This window comes from Sarcophilus harrisii, chromosome 1, assembly GCF_902635505.1.
Source record: "Sarcophilus harrisii chromosome 1, mSarHar1.11, whole genome shotgun sequence".
Taxonomy (NCBI): Eukaryota; Metazoa; Chordata; class Mammalia; order Dasyuromorphia; family Dasyuridae; genus Sarcophilus; species Sarcophilus harrisii.
In genome coordinates, this window is record NC_045426.1 from 401,358,591 (window position 1) to 401,379,071 (window position 20,481).

The following is a 20,481-nucleotide window of genomic DNA, read 5'->3' on the forward strand; positions in this document are numbered from 1 at the left end:
TTACTCTTTCTTAAAATTAATAATGCTATAGTTTTTTTTTTTTTATTAGAAGCTTAGGTAATGTTCTTTTTTAAACTCCACAGTATACCACCAGCTTTAATTAGCTTTTGCAATTTTGGCAGTTATTACATAGAAATATGCTTTGTGATTCTTGGTGTATTTAAGAGGAAAATTTTATATTACATTCCAATAATGAGAGTGACTCTCATGTGCTTTATGAATTAATTTAGGGAAATTACCTGTAATACATTTTATTTCCTGTCACTCTCTTCTTAATGTCCTTCATTTTAATTCCTGACTTCAGCATTCCAAAAACAAAAGTGAATCAATAAACAAATAATTCTCCAAAGTTATCAGTGTTCTCCTAATTGGCAAATCGAGTAGCCTTTTTTTGATCCTCTTTAAACATCTCGGTCTTTGACACTAAGAATGACCATTCTCCTTGATATTCTATATGTTTTAAAGATAAAAATCTCTCCTGCTCCTCCTAATAATATAACCACTACTTCTCACTGTTGTTTGCTGTATTCTCATCCAAGTAACTCCCACTCATCATGAATATCCAATAGAGCTCTATTGCAGACCCTGGTCTCTTTTGTCTCTATATAATTTACTTCCATAGATGAAATTATTATCTTTCCAATTGCCCTTTCCAACCTGTTTTCTCTGCTAACCTCAAGCATCACATTTTCAACTGTCTTTTAGATATCTAGAACTAGATGTTCAATAGACATCCTAAACTCTACATTTCAAAACTGAAATTAGTATTTTTTCCCTACAAAATTCTCCATGCATCAAAATTTCTTTATTATTGTCAAGGGTATAATCATCCTTCTTGACCTCCAACTCCCAACCTAGATATCATTTTTTATTTCTCCTATCCCTTCTCCATTATAGCCAATCTGTTGCCAGGGTGTCTGTTTATTTCACTTTTATAATATCTCTTAACACAGTCACTTTTCTCTTCTGTTATGTCATCACCCTGGTATAAACCCTCATCACTTTACATTCAATACTTCAAAAAAGATGCTAGTTCATGCTCCACCATAATTCTTTTCCTGCTCTACTCCATTTTCCATTGAGATACCAAAGTGAATTTCCCAAAAGGTCAGCTAAAAATCATTTTTGAAATTCAAAATTCTTCATAAGAGATTTTTCCACTGTACTTTTCCAATTTTCTACATCTTACAACTACCTAAATACAATAAACTCTCAATCCAGTGACACTGGGTTTCTTATAATTCCAAAATCAAAACACTGTATCATTCAATCTTGGGCATTTTCTTCAAATGTTCCTTTGCCTAAAATGCTATCCCTGTTTATTTCTACTTCCTAGTTTCTTTGTTTTCTTTTAAGTTCTAATTTAAAAAGTACTTACTGGCACAACCAATCCCCTACTGGAACAACAACTTTACTCTAAAATTTCATTTCCTGTTCATTTTTATATAGCTTATTAGTATGTATCTGTTTGCTTGTTTTCCTTCCCATTGAATGGTGAGCTACTTGAGGCCAAGGACTATCAGTACTGCACAGTAAGTGCTTAATGATGTTTATTGACTAGATGAAATATTTGAACTTTATTTGAAGGATCTAGGCATATTAATTTCCATTAGATGAATTTTATATTCTCCTAAAAATTAGGTAACTTGCTATATGCTACTATAAAGTATTGTATAACCAAATTTTCTTGCAAGTGCACAGTTTGCAAAATATAATTATAATCCTTTATAGCTATATGTTGGGATAAATTTCCAACAGTTATTGCATATAACATTTTTTTTATTTTTTTATGGCATGTGGGAAACATAAGGTACAGCTCAGTGTTACAATGGATAGAGTAGTGAATTCACGTACTAATCATCAGACATTTACTAGCTGTGTGATCTGCTTAAAGTTGCTATCCTTTTTTTCCAGTTTCCTCAATTATGAAAATTAGAAGTTAATAATAGCACCAACCTTCAAGATTATTGTGAAGATCAAATAAGATAATATTTGCAAAGCCCTTAGCACAATTACTGGCACAAAGTAAGCATTCTATAAATATCAGTTGCTTTTATTATCAATATCACCATTACCACCACATATCACTAAATGATTTTTAAAAATCTTCCTAAAAGCAATACTGACTCCTCTTCCAGTTTTCTAACTTCGCCATTGCTCATATTCAGCTTTTTGACAAAATTTGACATTTTGTGTGACATTTTTAACATAATGAAACATGAGTAATTTTTACTCTGTATCTCTGCTATGTAATAATACCTTTAAATCTGGTTTCACATAAATGATGATCCTGGCTTTTCCCTCACACATCCAAGTTGGTTTTTATTACCAAACCATGTTTAAAGAAGGTAAATTTATAGCATGTCGCCTTCTTTTCACCAATTATCTCATTGTCATTTTAAATTTTCTTTGGGGTTAGATGTTTTACTTTCTCAAATGTCATGATGCAACTCATTGTGGTTATTCATATTGCATTGTACATCACAGGAAAGGACTATAAGTATTCTCTTAAATCTTTCAAGGTAGAGAGAAAAAGGAGAGTGATGGGACTTAAAGTCTTGACTATAGAATGATAGAATTTTGTCATACAAAGAACCTTAAAGATTTTTTAATCCTTCTCAAGACTGGTAGTTCAATGAATACCACAATTGTTATTCAATTGAATTTTAATTCTATACCATTTTATAATTGACTCCAATTTAGGCTTTATTAAGAAAAATGTTCCCTTGGGTATTTTTTTGAGTTATTTATCAAAATTAAATAAAATATTGATAATTACACTTGGAGATATATTTGTCTATAATTATTTTGGGAAATATTTTTGCTCCTAGATGGTGCAAAGGAAAGAGTCATGGCCCTACCTCAATTTCATCATCTATAAAATAGGGGTAATAATGGTTTATACTTTGAAAATATGTTGCAAGGATCAAATTAGATATTTATAAAACAAAGCACAATGTTTTGCACATCATAACTGTTATATTGTAAGTTGTTGTTAATATCATCATTTTTATTGTCATGATTAAATGAATTTAAATAATCTCATTGGCAATTCTTACCCCTTATTTAAACCTCATCAAAATAAATGTAGAGGAAATCAAATTCCTCTTGTATTTTTTGCTGACAAAAAATGAAATGAAAGAAAATAAAATTAAAATATCATTGGTTACAAGAAGAAAAATGGTTCAGTAGTTACAGTTCATTAGAGTTGTGACATTTTCATGGAGAGATTATGTATCTATACTCATCCCTACATATGTGATATCTTCTACACAGCAATAAGATAGAAAGTAGGCTTAAATCCTTTAACTCAGGTTCTCTATATACTTTATTTTATGGTGCTTCCTGGAAGCCTAGGAAACTTTCTTGTTTGTTCTTTGTCATTTATTTGATCTAGCAAGGAAAAAATTCTCCCTCTTGCCGAGTCAGTGAAAAATTGGAAACCTAGTTTTCAGATGGAAGTATCACTAATTCTCATATATTTCCCTTTTCTCATGCAAAATATAATAAATATAATACAATATGATATAATATATTAGCCATGTTGCTAATGGCTTTGAAAAACAACTTTGAAAAACTTTGAAAAACAAAAAGAGGAAATGATATTATAAATTGCTGCATAACTCATCAGTTCTTTATCTGGAAAGGGATATTCATCTTTCCTTTGGGATTATTTTTAATCATCCTCTTAGTGAAAGTAACTAAGTTTTTAACAGCTGATCATCATTACACTATTACTATTACTGTATACAATGTTCTTCTGGTTCTTTTTATTTCACTTCATTTCATTTATTTCAGTTTATTTTTTTTTCATAATTATAACTTTTTATTGAAAGAACCCATGCCTGGGTAATTTTTTTACATTATCCCTTGCACAAACTTCTGTTCCAACTTTTGCCCTCCCTCCACCCCCTCCCCCAAATGGCAAGCAGTCCTATACATGTTAAATATGTCACAGCATATCCTAGATACAAGATATGTGTGCAGAACTGAACAGTTCTCTTGTTGCATAGGAAAAAATGGATTCAGAAGGTAAAAATAACCCGGGAAGAAAAACAAAAATGCAAACAGTTTATATTCATTTCCCAGTGTTCTTTCTTTGGGTGTAGCTGCTTCTGTCCATCAATGATCAATTGAAACCGAATTAGATCTTCTCTTTGTTGAAGAAATCCACTTCCATCAGAATACGTCCTCATACAGTATCATTTTTGAAGTATATAATGATCTCCTGGTTTTGCTCATTTCACTTAGCATTAGTTTATGTAAGTCTCTCCAAGCCTCTCTGTATTTATCCTGCTGGTCGTTTCTTACAGAACACATATTTCAGTTTATATGTCTCCAGAATGTTTGAATCTCTTCACTAACATTCATTAATGTATCTATTTTCCCTGAACCAATCCAACATTTTTTTCATATCTCATAAGTATGAGAAGGTAGCTCAGCGTTATTTGTTTTTTTTAAGTTGTCTTTCTCTAATAAAGTGATTTAGAGATTTTTTTTGAATATGATTATATTTAGCTTTGTTTTTTTCTCTTCTGGAAATGGCTATATATTTTAAGATTTTATAATTTAGGAGCTGGACCTTTTAAAAAATAATCTGAGTCAATCCCTATATATTTGAAAAATGAGGCTTTTATCACAAAACATTTGCTATAAAAATTTTGATATTATATTTAGCATCTACTGGTCATCCTGCCATCTAGGGGAGAAGGTGGGGGGAAGGAAAGGAAAAATTGGAGCAAAATGTTTGGCAATTGTCAATGCTGTAAAATTACCCATGCATATACTTTGTAAATAAAAAGCTATTAAAAAAAGAATAAAAATAAAAATAAAAAAGTTGATATTATTTCATTGTCTGAAGTACTTTTTAGCAAACTGTACTTCTGATCTGTCTTAGATCATGATTTCCACCCTTGCCCTTCTCAACTGAAGTATAATAAATCCTACTCTAGCCCTTCATTTCAACTCTTGTGTGTATTATTCTTTCCCAATTATATCTGTTGTACACAACACATTGTTGACTTCTGGTTTACAATTCATTCTGTTTTCCATTTCTATTCTATGGATTGTTTTATAACACTCATAATCACAATTATGATCAGTAATTATGCACGGCCCTCCTTCCTATTTCCTCTTTCTACCCTTCTTTCTATATTTTCATCCTGTCCTTCAAAAGTCTCTCTTGCTTCCAATCACTACTTCCCTCAATCTGCTCTCCTTTTTATTATCCACAAACTTATATCACTTAAAACTTTCCTTTTCCATTTCCCCCTTGGATTAGATAAATTTCTATATTCAACTGAGATTCCAAACTTATTTTTCCCTCTTTGAACTAATTCTTAAAAGATTGAGGTTAAAGGATTATCCACATCTACCATTTTACCCTCCACTGTAAAATCTCTTCTTTGAAGACATCCATTATGTCATTTCTCCTACTCACAGTACATCTTTCTCACCCTTACATTTTTGAAGATTATCCTGTTCAAAATAGGTGTTATTCAAATGTTTTAAAGTAGAAATTACACTTTTGAGATAGTACTGAATTTTTCAAATTAAAATTTTAAATATCACATAATTTTAGGATGCTTATAGAGATAATTATTTTATTGATGTAACTTGTATAATCAAATATTCTGAATGGCATGGAACTTGAGTTTGGATCTATGCAAATATAGATTAGACTACAGCATGAAACATGAATAAAATCACAGATTAAATCATTGTCAGTTAAGAAAAAAGAAAAGAAAAAACACATCTCTATTGTAGAAATCTATAATTTTTATAAAGGATACCTTGAAATTTCTCAACCTAAGATATGTTCTATACATGATTAAATTTAAAAATATAAGCATTCACTTTTTTCATTGACATTCACTCACTGCATTTCAGAGAACAGAAGCATATAATAGTAGGCTTGGGAAATATACATAGGTGAGAACAAAGGAAAAAATTATAGTAAATGATTGCATCACACAAGGTCACACAAAGAAATTAGCATTTTCAGAATATAAAAAAGAATCTACAAATGTATCTGTATGAGAAATCCTTGGAAAACGAAGTCAGAGAAAGATAGATAAAGTTATACTTCCTGGATAGTGTACTTGTACAATCTTACTGGCAAATTGATATTTCATAATCAGTCTAAACACTTTATTCAAAATATTTGTCCTTGACTTTTGAATTGTAGTAATCTGCAATGTGGGTGGGGGGAGAGAAGAGTTATGGCCTCTAAAATTCCTTTTACCTCTTAATTTCTGATTTTATAATGATCTCACTCAATAGAGGCTTTCTATATACTAAAAGCAATCTCTAGTAGCAGCTCAAAAAGCATTAGAATTGAGATCTAGGTTTGAATTCAAACTGCACTAATTACTAGCTGCAAGAACGTGACTAAGCTATATAATTTCTCTCAATGACAATTTCTTTATAAGATGAAAATTTTGATGCTGCTTTCATTTACTTCATAGTGTTATCATAGGGATAAAAGACATTACATATGAAAAAGTATTTTGAAAATTCTAAAGAGCAATACACTTAAGGAAATACAACTCTTTCAAGCCAAGAACTAAATTATCTTAATAAAGTCATCATGTAGACATTCATACCAAAGATGAGATTGTAAATTCTATTTGATATACTAGGACCAATTTTTTCAGGGATACTTTAAGTGCCAGTTCTGATATGTAAAATCTATGAACCATGAATAAAACATTTATCTTCCCTGAGATTTAGTTTTCTTATCTGTTATATTATGATGATGTCCAACAAAAGTAATTTTAATCAATTTTGACATTTATTGAGTATTTATTGTGTCCAAAGCAGCATGCTAAGAATGAAAAAACAAAAATGAAATAATACCTACACTTCAGGGAGATTACATTCTTATTAGGGGTAGAAAAATACAATATGTACATGCTATAATAAATTCAAATATACATGCATTTGCATGTACACATAATGTAATACAATACTAGTTTAATAGAAAAGTGCTAATAAATAGGAAGATCAGGAATGACTATAGAGAAGACCATTCATAATCCGTTCTTTGTAGAAACCTTGGGATTCTATGGAATATTGATATCCATTTAAAATTAGAAATGACCAAAAAAAAAACCAAAGATGGAGAATGAAGTTGAAATATGGTCTTTGTGATTTAGCATGTAGTAGTGACTTGACTTGAATTAACACCTTAAATGTGGGTAATATGAAATAATATTAGAAAGAAGGTGGCAGTCAAGCTTTGAATGTCAAACTGAGGGATTACATATTTTATCTTGGGGATAATAAGGAGCTACTAAAAGTTTTTTAAGTAAAATAAATTACATGACTTTATTATTTTATTTTATTTTAGGGATATTAGCAGATATGTAAAGGAAGATTTAACAATAGACAAAATACAAGCAAGAAAATGAGCTAAAATGATATTTCAATAATAAAAACGAGAGACAATGAGATCTGAACTAGGTAGACATTATTCAGCTGTATCTATAATTTGAGTTAATTGCAAAATCAGGTAAATACATTGGATTTGTTTTGTTGCTATTTTGGAATAATAGAGTTTTAGAAATGTTAGCAGGTAACTAGCAAAAAAAAAAGTAGAATAAGATTTAGTATGAGATAAAAAGAAAAAATGGTTAAAGGGGGGAAAGATATGAAGTTATGGTGAGGGAGAGGACTTACAGAATTTTTCATGTGGCAAGAGTATAATTATGGTAGATGAACTTATTAAACATCTAACTATCCTTGTTTATGTCCTTGTGGCCTAAATAAAATGATGTTGAATATCATTGACATTTTATAAGTTGAAAGGAGAAAGCCATAGTTTTCAATGGATATGGTTATGTATGTTGAAATATGCAAATATTAGGGCAGGAAGGAATTGATTAAAAGAGGAGACTATGTACAAATACTAAGTTCCTTAAGAAAGCAAGGGTTATGATTTGTGTTTTGTTAATGACTGCACTAAGGAATAAGACAATATGAGAAAGAAGAATTTAATAGACTACAAAGGAAAAAGAATACCTGAAAAATGGTGTCAAAAAGAAAATCTAAAAATAGGAATGAATAGTGAGGACTATTCCTATTCTTCCTTCTGGTACTATGCTTCAATTGTCAGGAAAAATAATTACCTAGTGCTGGAAAGAGGTAAAGGATGCTTCCTCCCCTCTGTACCATAATCTCATAATTAGGTTCAAAAATAGAGAAAGCATTCCAATTGAATCAAATTGAAAGTGTTCTAAATGTATTTCATTTATATCAAAGAGTTCAATAAGGGCAATACAACAGCAAGAGAGAGGACAATCCAAACTATATAGTGCTATGACTAAAATGTTTAGGGTTTAGAGTAACATAAGAAAAATTCAACTTGGGAAATACTCCTTTGTTACAAATTGTATATTATATAATGGCTGAGGGCTGGGATGGTTTAGAGTTCCAAAGTATACATAATATTATCCTGGGTGTGCTACAGTAAGGTTTAAATTATTTTATATTGTTTTCAACACTCTCTTCAATCTGATTGCAACCCTCTTTGTTGAAATCTTATGTTAATCTCCTTTCTGTACAGAATGTCTCAGATAAATTATAACGATCTCTGCCACCCCTAAAAATATGTTTTATTTTCACTCCTTTATGGCTTTATCTATATTCTCCTAAATAAATAGACATGTCTTAATATCCTTCTTCACCTATTCAATCTTTAACCATTTTGTAAGCAGAGCACTTATAACAAACTCAAACAGAAACAGGTTTGCAGGTAATATTCTGACTTTGCAAATCACAAATTACTATTATCAATATTTAAATGTTTATTTTATATATTTTTATTCTTTATTTTTGTTATAAATTTTCTAATTACTTTTTAATCTAGTTTTTACTTTAAAAAGGGACAGGCAAGTATTTTGACACTTCTGGTTTATAAGACGGCTCAAAAAGAAAAATCAATCCTCAACTTTCAATGGAGTAACAGTCCTAGAATAGGATTTGGAAGTCAAAAATTCTAATGTTGATACATTGAACCTATGGGAAATAGAGGGTGAAGCTGCCACAACCAACAAAAGCTAAAATATTTTACTAGACATTGCTGAAATCATATTTTAGGTTTATAATTCTTTATACCGAATCAATAAATGTGCTAATATGAACTTTTCCAAACATAGTACCCATGAAGTAATTCATAAAATGCAGGGAAGAGAAGAGGTAATTGGAGTGGTCCAGAGAGGGGGGAAAATAATGATATCAGAAAAACCCCAAGGTATAGAAGGGAAAGGAGGAATCTGAAATGTCTAATCTCCCTTTGGTTTGGTGGTTAAACTGTTTCCTAATGAAAAGTACATGCCTCAGAATGAGTACATGGTCCAATCTGAGATCAGAATTCTCCACTGCTCCAACTCTGTGCCATGACAGCAAAGATCTTCAAAAGTAGAGCTGCATCTTCAGTGGAGGAAGCAGGATCTTCACTGGCTGAACATGCATTTGGAATCATAAATTGAAGAAGGTAAAAAAGCTAAGATTATAGTCAAGAACAGACTATGCATCAACATTGACCAAAATTATACATAGGGGAAAATGGCTATTTCATGAAATAGAGGACTTTTTAAGCATTTTTTAATGAAATTTTTGATAGGAGAGTTGAATTTACATATAATAAATTTATCTAAAGTGAAAACATTCTGTAACTGGTGAAGGAATACAGTGGTTGAACAGTGATATTAATTAGGTATGCAATTCACAGTGGCAAATGTCCATAGTAATCTACTGTTAAACCCAATAGATAAAAAGCCTTCTAGGAAAACTAGAAAATAGCTTGGCAGGAACTAGACAGAAAAGCATCACCTATCATATTCCAAAACATAAGGTCAAAATGGATAAAGAATGATATCATAAGTAAATTATAGGATCATAGAAAAATTGTGCCTGTCAGATCTTTGGATAATGGATAAGTTTATGACTAAACTAGAAATAAAGAAGATCAGATAATAAAATAGATAATTTTTTATTATGTGAAAAAATTTAAAGGTTTTGCACATCCAAATTCAAAAGGAAAAAGGAAACTGAATGAAAAATCTGTAGAGAAACTTACTCCATTGACTCCTTTGACTCAGCCACTATATCTGTGTGATATAGAACATCTTCATATTCAACATTTAGCTCAGACATAAATTCCTAAAATTGTCTGTGATTTAGTGCATTAGCTCTAATGAAGTTAACACAGGATACCACAATTTTCATAAGAGTCCCACTTCACTGATTTACTACACAGCACTTGTTGATGGATGAGGCAGTATATGGCTATTGGATGAAAATGTTTATGTTTATCCATCTCTTGGTTAATGCGAGCAATTATTCCTTTCTTAGACCCCACCATGCTAGGAGCACCATATTTGTCATGCTGGCTAGTTTAGCCCAGTCCAGCTCCAAACCATTCATAGTTTGGCAAACCTTTCCATAGATATTCTCTCCTGTAGTTGTTCCTTTGATGCTTTGCAGTGCAGCAAGCTCTTCTATGACTTCAAAATAATCATTCGTCCCATGAATAAAAATTAGAAGTTGTGCAGAATCAAGAACATCATTGCTTTCATCGAGTGCCAAAGAAAAATATGATTTTTTAAAGGAGTTTTGCAATTGCTGATGCAGATTGTCTCCCATTTCTTCAATCCTCTGTGTAATTGTAGGTCCTGAAAGACTCACTGTACTAAATAAATTGGCCTTCTCTGGACAAATCTCTTTGGCAACAGAAAGAAGGTATTCTTTAACAAATTCTCCCTCCACGAATGGTCTGCCAGTGCATGCTATTAGCTTGGCAACTTGAAAACTTGCTTGCAGTGATGAAATATTTAGCTGCTTCTGCTTCACAAAAGTATTTTACTGAGTTGTCAACGTATTTTTCAGTTTTAATATTTTATCTTTTCTCACTTCTCCAACCAAACAATCTTATTTATTTTTATGTTGAGTTTCATGCAAATTATATTCTTTGAACACATTCATTATATTCTGGCATATCAGATATACAACTCTTTCCTTACACTGCATGAAAAAGTAATCATAAGTCCATTGTTCTTTGAGAATCCTACACTCCCAGTCAATTTTTCTTTTTCTTGACATCATTATTTCCTAGGGATTCCAGATTGCTATTAGTAAAATGCATATATATACACAGCGCTACAAAAACAATATAACAGCAATAACTTTGCCCACACAGAGACATACAGACTGCAATGCCCAACTTCCTCCAAGCTGCCTCTGCACTGTGATGCCTCCATTTCCTGCACTCTCTACCCCGCTCTTCGCACTCCCACTTCCGACCTTTGCTGCTGCAGTGAATTCCCCCTGAAGTGGCCATGACATGCGCAGTATGCACTGTACATCTCTGCTCCTGTCTGTTGTGGTAGCTACCATTACTACACAAGGCCGGGGGCTGTCGGTTCTCTGTCTTCTGCATTTCTCTCCCTTTCCCACACCACACACCCTGGTCTGGGAACTCACCTCACCTCAGTATCGCCTTACACTCTGTCTCCACTGCCTCAGCCCAGTGCCAGAAAGTGTGTGTTTCTAACGTGAGTTTAGGTTGAATGTCACTTCCGGTCTGATTTTGCCATAACGCAGCCCGCCGCATAAACGTCCTCAGCAAGCCACATCTGGCCCACAGGTTGTAGTTTGAGGACCCTGGCCCTAGACCTTTTAGGCTAAGATAAGCTAAAATTAAAAGTACATTAAAGGTTTTCATTTGACTGAATCAATTACCCAATGAGTGATTAAGTAAGAAATGAGTCACAGAACAGCCTCTTTTACTTTATCAAATATATACATATTCATATCATAAATAAATATGAAATTAAAGCCATTATTAAGAATTGTTTTGCTCATTTATATGACTAAAACTGGAAGTACTAGACAAAGGGAGGGTTGTTCATTTAAAAAGATATTAAATGTCTAAGTTAACAGGAGAAATAGAATATGTAAATCATTCTATTTTAGAAAAAGAAAGTTAACATGCCATTAATGAGCTAAGAAAATCCCAAGGAAAAGAAAATACTACTTTTTTCAATACTTAAAAGCAAATAGAGTTGTTACTGAATTCTACTGAACAATTAGGAAAAAAAATAATTCCAATACTATATAAGTTATTTGGGAAAAAAAAAAGTTAAAAAGGAATCCTACCAAATTCATTTTATAACACACATATAGTTGTATACTTAAATCAATAAAAGCAAAAGCAAAGGGGGGAAAATTATTAACAAATTCTATTAATAAATATCAATTAAAGGAATAAATTGCTAGCAATACTATCACAACAATATTTCACAAAGATCACACACTATGACCAGAAGGAATTTATAGCAGAAATGCAGGTATTTCTTCAGTATTAATACTTCAATATTAATAAAACTATCAAAGTAGTTGCGCATATCAATAAAGAATATACTATATCATTATGTCAAGAGATGTAGAAAAAAACCTTTGACAAAGTGCAACACCCATTTCTATTAAAAACATGAGAAGACAGAGGAATAAATAGATTCTTTCTTAAAATGAGAAACAGTATCTATATAAAGAACATTGAGTTCAAATCTGGCTTTAGAAAGTGAGAAGCTGTGTAACCTGGGGAATATTATTTAGTCCTATTTATGTCAGTTCCTCATCTGTAAAATGAGCTAGAAGAGGAAATGAAAAACCAATATCACTACCAAGAAAACACCAAAAAGGACCACAAAAAAGTTGGGGATGACTAACAAAATACAACATTTACAAACAGAACAATATCTATATAAAACAGTAAGTAAGCATCATCTGCAAGGGGGATAAACTTGAAACTTTATAATAAGATCAGTGGTAAAACATGGATGTTCATTATCAATACCATCGTTTCATATTAATAGAGATGCTAAGTTTTGAAATAACAGAAAAAAATAAATTAAAGGAACAAAAACAGACAATGATTAAGTTAAAGTACTGATAAAATGATGCTATATTTTGAGAACTTTCATATCAAGTAAGTAAATAACTGAATAATTTAATAGCTTATGCAAGGTTGCAGAATATAAAATAAAGCCAAGTAAGTCATCAGAATTTCTACATCATACTGACAAAATACAGCAGCAAGAGATAGAAAGAGATCTTTTTAAAATGACTGCAATATAAAGTTCTTAAGAATCTATATGCCAACTCAAACTAAGAAACTATATGAATTCAATTGCAAAGCAGTTTTCATACAAATAAAAATGAATTTGAACAATTGGAAAAATATAAATCACTTCTGAACAGGTTAAGTCAATATAGTAAAAATTCCAATTCTACCAAAGTTAATTTACTTATTCACTGCTATAGCAATCAAATTACCAATGTCATTTTATAGAGCTAGGAAAAATAACAACAAAATTCATTTAAAGGAACAAAAGATCAAGAATATGAAGAGAAATGAATGATAAAAATGCAAATAAAGATGGCCTAAATATCAGATCTTAAATTGTATCACAATGTTGCAATAATCAAAACAATCTAATACTGGCTAAGAAACACAATAGTGAAACAATTTAATAGATTAAGCACACAATACACAGTAATAAATGTTCCTAGTAATTTATTGTATCTGACAAATTCAAAGATCCCAAGCTTTAGGGGTAAGAACTCATCATTTGACAAAAATTCCTTGAAACATTAGAAAGCAATTTGGCAGAAAGTAGGCCTAGCCCTACACCTTACCCTGTATAATATGACAGGATCAACGTGGATAAATGTTTAAACATAAAGGATGATATCATAAGCAAATTAGGGGAATATGGGGGAAAACTAACTCAGTTGTATGGATTAGAGAAGAATTTGTGACCAAAAAAGTGATAGCAAAAGTAAAATGTATAATTTTGATTAAATGAAATTAAAAGGCTTTTGCACATACAAAATGTACATAAACAGAATTAGAAGGAAAACAGGAAATTGGAGAAACAGTTTTACAGCAAGCTTCTTTGATATAAATGTCATTTTCTAAACAAGAAGGGGAAGTGAACCAAATTTACAAAAATAAGACTCATTTCACGGTTTATAAATGATCACAAATATGAAAAAGCAGTTTTCAGAAGAAGAAATCAAAGCTATCACCAGCCCCATAAAAAATGCCCTATGTTGTGAAATTGAAAGTTGATACCTGATTTTATTTAGTATTAGTTATTGAATGAGAATTATATCTAATCACCAGAATTGGTACTTAAAAATTAATTTAAAAGGAAGTTTAATTTCTTTCCAGAAGAGTCACTGATAATTTGACTTCTTTATGAGTTTAATTTCTTCATCTCTCTAGGTTTGTAATCATTCTATCTTACACTGAAGGAAAGAAAAAGAACAAATCAATATAATTATCAGATGATCTGTCCAGTCATAATCCCACCACCTGATTGTCCCAGTGGAGGGAAAGGAACCCACATGTGCAAAAGTGTTTGTGACAGCCCTTTTTGTAATGGCAGCAAACTGGAAACTGGGTGGATACCTATCAGCTGGAGAATTACTGAATAATTTATGGTATATGAATTTTATGGAATATTATTGTTCTATAAGAAATCATCAGGATGATTACAGAAAAGCCTGGAGAGATTTACATGAACTGATACTAAGTGAAATGAGAAGAAAAAAGGAGAGCATTTTACATGGCAAGAGCAAAATTATATAAGGATCAATTCTGATGGATGTGGCTCTTCTCAACAATGAAATGATTTAGACCAGTTCCAATGGTCTTGTGATGAAGAGAGCCATCTGCATCTAGAGGAAGCACAGTGGGAAGTAAATGTGGACCACAATGTAATATTTTTACTCTTTTTATTGTTGTTTGTTCTCATTTTGTTTTGTTTTCTTTCTTATTTTCTTTATCTAATCCATTTTGCCAGCACAATAATTGTAGAAATATGTATAGAAGAATGGTACATGTTTAACATATATTGGATCATTTGCTTTCTGGGGGAGGAAGGAGGGGAAATGAGGAAAAAATAAAAACACAAGCTTTTATAAGGGTGAATGTTAAAAATTATTCATGTATATATTTTGAAAAAAAAAGCTTTAATTAAAAAAAAGTGAGAAAAAATGATGAGCAGGCTCATTTCAGAAAAATCTCGAAAGACTTCATGAACTCATGATAAGTGAAGTGAACAGAACTAAGAGAACATTGTCTACAGTAACAACAAGATTATGTGATGATCAGCTCTGATGAACTTGACTCTTTTCAACAATGAGGTTATTCAAGGTAAGTTCCAATAGACCTGTGATGGAAAGTGCCATCTGCATCCAAAGAAAGAATTGTAGAGATCAATGTGGATCAAAGTATAGCATTTTCACCTTTTGTTGTTGTTTACTTGATTTGGTTTTTTTTTTTTCTTGTCATTTTTTCTCATTTTTAATCTGATTTTTCTTATGCAACATGATCAATATGGAAATATGTTTAGAAGAACTGCACAACTATATGATTGCTTGCTGTCTTGGGGGTGGGGTGAGCGGGGAAGAGAAAAAGAAAAATTTGAAACACAAGGTTTTGCAAAGGTGAATATTGAAAACTATCTTTGCATGTATTTGGAACAATAATATACTATTAAAATATTTTTAAAGTTAAAAGAAAAGAAAAATATTGTGAAAATGTAAGTTCAGCTATAAGATAAACACAGAATCCTACAAGATTATGCTGTGGTTATTAAAGAAAAATAAACAACACAAAAAGATAATAGAAAATAATGCAATCAAAAATAATGTAGACTGCAAGTTTTTACAAAATATAGTTATGAGAAAGGAAGGACCATTAAACTAATTGACAATATTTAATCATACACACTGAGAAAATGAGAATTAGGTAAAATAACTCAAAAGAAAAAAAAGTAAAATTTACAAACCATTAATTTCATTAAAAAAAAAAAAGAAAACCAAATAGTGAGTATCAAAAATGAAAAGGGTAAGTGCAACTTGAAAAAATTAAACAATGGTTATCAACTATTAGGGTCTGATGTAATTATTATTCTTCATAATTCTTATTCTTGATAATAAGAATTCCATTGATTACAAATTCTATGAGGGAGCAACATCTATGTCAATATCTGGGTGGTAGTTTTATAAAAGGAGCAAAATAAAAAGTATGAAAATGAATGTGTTATGAAAAAGATGAAAAATGATAATTGAAAATAGAAAATAGCACATTATTAAATTGATAATGAAAATAGTAAATACCTTGTGATCTATGTTTTTAATAAAAAAAGATGTATACTCTAACAACACATAGACACAGCCACCTACAGAAAAAACAGTAATGTAGAAATATTTAAAAACATACCTATTTCTCTTTTCAACTACTCTTTCACTGTGCTTTACTTTTTCTCTTTTGCTTTATTCCTTTCTTTATGATCACCCTTCACAAACAGATGCTTATATTATCTCCAAATGTCCTTTTCCAAATCTACTCTCTTTTAAATTCCCTCTTTTTCCTTTTCTTCTCTTTGTATAGTTCGGATCTTTGTTCTTTTTTTTCCTTATCATTATGATTTCTGATGTTCTATAGTAATTTTTCCATACTTAAAACTTCTTATTTAAAAAAAATAGTGTGAGAAGTTGATCATATGCATAGAGTGGCAATGCTTTCATTTAAAGATACTGTTCCTTAAATTCTCCCAACCACTACTATTCAAAAGATGAGGCCATCTTAACTCTTTAGAGATAGCCACTGACTGGCTAAAGAACTGTTGGCCTTCACCAGTACATAAGGGATCAATCTCACTGAAAAATTAAGATTGATGTTTATAAGACTGTTTATGATCTCTGAGTAGAATTCTGTCCCTTTAGCCAACATTTAATTAATTTTTTTAACTCAATAAGGAGACATTTTCTCATAGTGGTACAAATAATTTCTGTTAGTCTTATGTGTAAAACATGTTAATGATTTTCTTTCCCCTCTCATTGTATAGAGAGGTTACTTTTTAAGTGATGTCGACAATTAAATGAATTGTAAAAAGGGGGCATTTATTAAATGTTTACTATATAGTAGGCACCCTGCTTAATACAGGTATACAAACACAAAATACGAAAGTCCCTGACTTCAAGATACTTATGAAGCTGTTATTTTTAGTAGGACGTGATAATAACATAAGAAAATAATGATCTAGAAAAGGCTGCTCATTTTGGGGGAGTAGTGAGTTAATACATCAGGCAGTAAATTGACACATGCTTTCTACACAGGTATTTTTTCATTTTATTGTACTTCCCAGATTTGGCAGGATTGGTATGTTTGTTTTGTGTTGTTTTACAGAGTAATGGTTTATGGAAATTTAGCATTTAGCAAATTTATCAGCACCATTTTTTCAAACAATTAGTACTCATATCATTTCTACATGTCACAATTTTGTTAATTCTAGCCATACTTCAATTTTTTTCATCATCTTTATCATTATCATTCTATTTGTTATGCCAATCATTGATCATTGAAGCTGCTATTTTAATTGTACCCACATTGGACACCAAACTTAATCAATAAATATTGTGTAGGTTTTGACTACTCCACCAATTAACCATTATTCTTTTTTGTATTTTATTATTATTATTATAGCTTTTTATTTACAAAACATATGCATGGGTAATTTTTCAACATTGAGCCTTAAAACCTTCTGTGCCAACTTTTCCCCTCCTTCCCCCTACCTCCTCCCCTAGATGGTAGGTAGTCCAATACATGTTAAATAATATATTAAAGTATATGTTAAATCCAATATATGTATACATATTTATACAGTTATCTTGCTACATAAGGAAAATTGGATCTAGAAAGAAAGGGGAAAAGAAACCTGAGAAGGAAAACAAAAATGCAAACAAACAATAACAGAAAGATTGGAAATGTTCTGTTGTGGTCCACACTCATTCCCCATAGTTCTCTCTTTGGGTGTACCCGATTCTCTTCTTTACTGAACAATTAGAACTTGTTTGAATCATCTCATTGTTGAAAAGAGCCACATCCATCAGAGTTGATCATTGTATAACTTTTTGTTGCTGGGTATATAATGATCCTTTGGTTCTGCTTATTTAACTTAGTATCAATTGAACTCATCCAGCTGGTCATTACTTACACAACAGTAATATTCCATAACATTCACGTACCGCAATTTATTCAGCCATTCTCCAATTGATGGGCATCTGTTCAGTTTCCATTTTCTAGCCACTACAAAAAGAGTTGCCACAAACATTTTTATACATGTGGAACCCTTTCCCTTCTTTAAGATCTCTTTGGGATATAAGCCCAGTAATACCACTGCTGGATCAAAGAGTATGCTCAGTTTGATAACTTTTTGAGTATAATTCCAGTTTGCTCTTCAGAATGGTTGGATTTGTTCACACTTCCACTACCAATGTATCAGTGTCCCAGTTTTCCCATATCCCTTCCAACATTCTTCATTATCTTTTACTGTCATCTCAGCCCATCTGAGAGGTGTGTACTGGTATCTCAGAGTTATCTTAATTTCTAGCCATTATTCTTTGTCTCTGTTTTTATGTCTCTGTTTTCAAATATAAACACTTCTTTCTTCATTAGACTCAGGCTATTTTCTAATCAGAACTAGATAAATTTTATCTATTTCCAGGCTACTTTTTCCCATACTTAAATAAACTTCAGGGAAAAATTGGCAGCTATGTTCCCCTATCCCAGTAAGTGAATATCAATTCCTCTTTTCCCAGGATTCCTAACTCTGATAGCAGTTGATCATTGGGAAATGTTTTTGTTTTCATATGTACTTTTCTATATGACCTACTTATGTCAGGACTGGGTACAACTCTTTTTCATTCAGAGAGCACCCACATTGGGAAATCAAAAATTCTTTATGTACTGCTACATTAATTTGATCAACCTAACTCTAACCATAAAAGGGCCTGATGACCTCAAAATATGCATACACTTTTGTAAATGCTTAAACAAATCCCTCAGAGTTCTGACGAAGAGTAAATTAATCATTGGGGGAAAGGAAGGTCAATTTGTCTCTTTTGTTTGACGTATTTTCTTTAACATGAAACCAAAGTCTGATCTCCAAGCATGATATGTAACTTTAAAAGAGAGGGTCTTTCTGATATGACAAAAATCTGTACTTTAAAACACACTCATTTGTTTGCTAATCAAGTACTTACTGAGTATTCACACAGCTGCCTTACTCCATTTTCCTCTGATATGAATTTTTTAGCCTTGCTTTATGTGAAATGATATTTTAAAAAATCTAGGCAACATTTGCAAAAAACTTGCATTTAAATAGCTCATATAAAATTTGCAGTTACACATGCAAAATTGGTAACTGCATGTAATTGCAGTTGGAACTATAAAAAGCTGAGGACCCATTTATTATCCTTGGTAGGTATATGGTCTGTCTATGAAATGAGAGCACAAATTTTCCATTTTAACCTAGATCTTCCTAATTCATGAATGCAAAAAACTCAACAATTATATTTGAGCTACAATACTTATTTTTAAGTGTCTTATCTTTTTTGTGCTAAAGCACTTTATGGTATATATGCATAAAATCAGCAAATGAGGACAAAACAATGGAGAAGAAATTGTGGCACAAAAACAGAGTTTCTGATAAAATAAGTAAAATGAATAAATAACAAAGATTTAAACTAAAAAGGGAAAGGAAAGCATAACATTACATCATGATGAACTTCCATGTTCTGCCTTATTACTCTTGGAATATGATCTAAAAAGGAGAGGAAGGAAGTGTTAGGAAGCATCAATACAATATTTTTGGAGAACCTATTGCTACCAAGTTGTTTCTCATAAAATATCAGCCTCAGAGAAAAATCCTCATATGACATCATGTGTGTATACAAGCAAAAATTTAAGGAAGTTACAATCATCTCTGCTTGATCTTATAAGAAAAACTTTAAAATGGATACTATGCCAAATAAATTGTATTTATACCCTATCAACACAAGCTTCATTGAAATTTGATTAATTGGTCAAACTTTATTTTGGGACTTCATATTTTAATTTTCCTGCACTAAAGTCTTGCCAACATTATTTTAAGTTTTAAAATAGTAATTTAGGACAGATAATAGTATACTACCCTTAAGTCAGGAGGACCTAAGTTCAAATATAACCTCAACACAATATTTACTATATATGGAAATTTGAGAAAAATTGATTTTTTCTTCTCTAAGAGATGAGAAACATAAGGGATATAATCAAGGTTAAACTTTGAAATATGGATTGTCAAAAGTACACTTAACATTCCATTTCACATATGATTTCATAAAGAAAGAATTTTCAAATATTGTGATATTATGAACACAAAACCAAAATTATTTAAAATGAGAGAGCAGCAAAAGTATATTTGATACATTAAAATTTATTTTTAAAATTAAAAAAGATAAGTAGTGTCAACAATTTTGTCCCACATATTTTGCATATCAATCTTTTCTGTATATTTTTTTAATTCTGATAAGACAAAGTTTTAACTCCTAAATTTTTTTAAAGATAGCAGACCCAGAAGTATG